Raw genomic sequence first — 3,618 nt, 5'->3', positions numbered from 1 at the left:
GCTACTTTCAGATGATTCACGACAAAGCCAAATTCATGAAACACGTGGACGTCGTTCGTGAGGATTTGATCTTGGTGAATTACGAAGAAGATCTGAACTTTGTAGAAGATGACCCCTTTGGAAATGTCATCATTGCAGCTTACATGACAGCTCATGCTCACTTAAAATTGTACGAAGCTTTAGAACTGTTAGGGGAACGTGTCTTGTACTTTGACATGGACAGTTGCATTTATATCGATCACCCGAGTCAACAGCACCCTGACATCGAAGGAGACCGTTTAGGAGCCTGGACAGACAAGCACCCCGATGACAAGATTCTAAGTTTCGTTAGTGGTGGTCCCAAAAATTACGGCTACGAATACTGGGACAAACAAGGAGAAGTGCACACGAAGTGTAAAGTGAAAGGACTTACTCTGAATTATCGTACCAGTCGAGTGGTCAACTTTGGCATATTGAAAGAAGCCTTGCAGTCTAGAGAAAGTGACCACCTATCAAACCAACAAGATTGTACGTTTACCCACACACCACATCGTCAGTCGACCCTTGGAAAAAGTCTATCAAATCGTGTAGCAGAAGCGAGTGCGGCTTCCCACCCACTTTACTTTGCCGTATGGACATGTCGGTATAAAACATTGGTTGTAAGAGGATAGCCACCCACCAGAAGGATGACTTCGCCGCAGCAAGAATCGAGTGAGAAATCCAGTGAGAACTCCAAGTTCAAACCCTACCATTTTCCAGTCTTCTTACCTGATTATTGTGATTGTGCCCGTCGATTGGACACGTTTCAAAAATGGTCTACGGATAGGGAAGGATTACCTTCTTCGTATGTTTTAGCTAGAACAGGATTTGTCTACTTCGGACCCGAGTCAGGATTGGGATACGAAGTACAGTGTTTCGCTTGCGGACTGAAGTTACGAATGGATCTATGTATCTACAAAGATTCAGCTATTCTGGAACATACTCGATGGTCTCCGCACTGCCCTTACCTTTCAATGGCCTTTCCACCCATTAAACTACGGTACAATTATGATGGTACCTTCCAAAACTAGACATAAACACATTGCATCCTATTTCATTGTTGTTTCTTTTCCACATAATAGCTTATTTTTTATAAAATGTTAAACTTTACTAATCTTTTTTCAAGATCACTTTAGTTTGCAAAAATATATCTTGTCATTTATTGGCATTCTACATTGAATTTTGTAAACTAGCTATAAACCTGACCTAATTACTCAACTTAACTGCTGACAGAAACAGTCTACAGTAAATGTATTTCATTTCTATAGCTCGATGGATAAACATTACATCTTTTAAAGCTGTACACAGAATAGGCCGACATATCACGAGTCAGGAAAACATGGGGGTGGTATCCCCTGTGTCCAAAATTAATATCATTTTGAATAGAATATTCTAGTGACAATTGCCTCTTTTCAAATGGTAAGCATTGCTTTTTTTTATTTTCATCAATCTGTGAAATTCGGTATGCATTTTGCTTTAATATTTGAGATGGAAACCTTAGGTGCATAGAAATGTCAGACAGCATTGTACATCATGGATGGTGTCCAACATACTTTTATGATCATAAAACAAAATCCCATTTTTTAGTTATGGCCACTGATTTAAAAAATATTCATCCAAGCTAAATATAATAATAATAATAATGAGGACTTTGTATAGCGCCTAATCTTTAGAAGCTCTAAGCGCTTTGCAACATTAGACAACATAAAAACATACACAATGATATGATTACAAAAACAAACACCATGAAATTAGAAAACATAAAAAACATGCTGAGAATATTTAAGGTAGTTAACATTATTAAGTCATTAAGTTTGTTTTTGTAGTCAGAATAAGTAGTTTTGAGAGCACTCTTGAATGGGATCACTGCGTCTTTGTGTCTAAGTTCAGTGGGCAATTCATTCCATGTTGCTGGGCCCTGGTATGCAAAAGAATGCTGTCCATGTGACTTTGTTTTCATAGTGAGAATAATGAGTATATGATTGTCGGAAGAGGAGTGTAAGTATCTTGCTTGTGTGTACACATAGGTGAGGTCGGATAGGTATGTTGGACTAGAGTCTGTCAGTGAAACGTAGCACAGAGAACTAATGTTGTGTTTGATTCTGGATCGAATGGATAGCCAGTGTTGGGTACAGAGCAGCGGGGAGGTGTGCTCTGATTGTGGTACTCTAAGTATGATCCAAGCAGCTATGTTTTGAACTTTTTGAAGTCTCTGCAGTAGATATTAAGATGAACCAGACAGAATTGAGTTACCATAGTCCAGTCTTGAAAGCAGTAATGAACACACAAGTGTTTTAGTGGCATCAACTGAAAGATATCTGAGAATGGAGCTGATGCGTCTCAGCTCAAGATACGCAGCCTTGCATATGTTCATGACATGTTGGTGCAATGTGAGAGTACTGTCCAGAGTAACACCTAGGTTTTGTACTGATTGTGTGAATTTAATGTTGGTGTTGCTGATATTTATTGTGTGAGGTAAAGGATGTGAATGAGAAAGTCTTTGATAAGTAAGTATGGCTTGATTTAAATTGTGTTTTTCATGTGACTTGCCAGAGATTTTTAAATGAATTGATAAAGTAACTTGAGACACATTTCAAAGTACATGTTTTAAAAATATTCCATTGATTATTGCTGGCATTTAGAAAAATGCAATGCATCCTTTGTTGTGAAACTTATTTTAAAACATTGTATTACTCATGCAGAAGCCTGCTTGAAAACTAATGGCAAAGCAAAGGCAAATGGAATGGAAGAGACCATATCAGAGACCCTCAAATATGCACCCAACCAACGCAGAATGATAAAAAACAAGGTAATCCAAATGACTCTTATTTCATCAATATTGGATTCAGTTTCGTCTTTTAAAGCATAGTATTTGCAAAGCGGATGCATTTCTAAACTGATAACAAAATCAGCTTATCCTATTGCCCAGGACTATCAGAGCTAGAGTCCAGCTAACTACAATATGCATATATCTTGTCTGATCGGACAAGTGCCTCCATTTGGAATTTTTATTCACATGAAATATTTGGATGAAATAAATTCATCTTTGTGCAAATTGATTGCACCATCCACTTGCCAGAAATGACAAGTAAGTGCAAAGTTATCTTGTATCATGGCTTAACGATAGTAAGGGAAGCACAAGTGCAGTGAAGAAAATTTCATACATTTTTATAATGCTGATTAACATGACTTCTGCATATGTAACTAGTGCTGAGATGATATGACTTTATTTAAGCATTACAATTTTGTTTTAATTTGCAGGTGCCTGAGCAGAAGAAGTAATAGATAAACTTTACAGTGGAGTTGGAGACTGATTCTGATTCATAATCTTAATTAAATCTAGAAAATAAACATTAAAGTCATATTAAAATATCTGTTGTATTGTTTCCTTCTTTCATTTGTCTCTTAAAAACAAATGTCTGAACCTTTAGTCTGTAAATTCAGTGGATTCCTTATCAGCCCATCTACTTTTACTTTACACCATGCTACTTTAAAAAAAAAATGAATTATCCCCATTGGGGTAGGTCCCCCCAACCCCCCACCCTACTTTGTCAACTTACCTGCCACATTTAAATCTAATGGAAGACCCTGCTGTAAAGC

The 3,618-nt window shown here is 37.3% G+C and overlaps 1 long non-coding RNA gene across 1 annotated transcript; it reads left to right on the top strand.

Moving 5' to 3' along the window:
• The first annotated feature begins 487 nt into the window (after window positions 1–487).
• Window positions 488–3,390, top strand: LOC149790326 (uncharacterized). Its single transcript, XR_016423825.1, has 2 exons — window positions 488–2,827; window positions 3,280–3,390. It is a non-coding gene; the product is annotated as an uncharacterized LOC149790326 (long non-coding RNA).
• The last annotated feature ends 228 nt before the right edge of the window (window positions 3,391–3,618 follow it).

Source organism: Sinohyriopsis cumingii, chromosome 10, assembly GCF_028554795.1.
Source record: "Sinohyriopsis cumingii isolate HCF-2022 chromosome 10, ASM2855479v2, whole genome shotgun sequence".
Taxonomy (NCBI): Eukaryota; Metazoa; Mollusca; class Bivalvia; order Unionida; family Unionidae; genus Sinohyriopsis; species Sinohyriopsis cumingii.
Note: the sequence above shows the minus strand (reverse complement) of the source record. Positions and strands in the feature narration are given on the sequence as shown.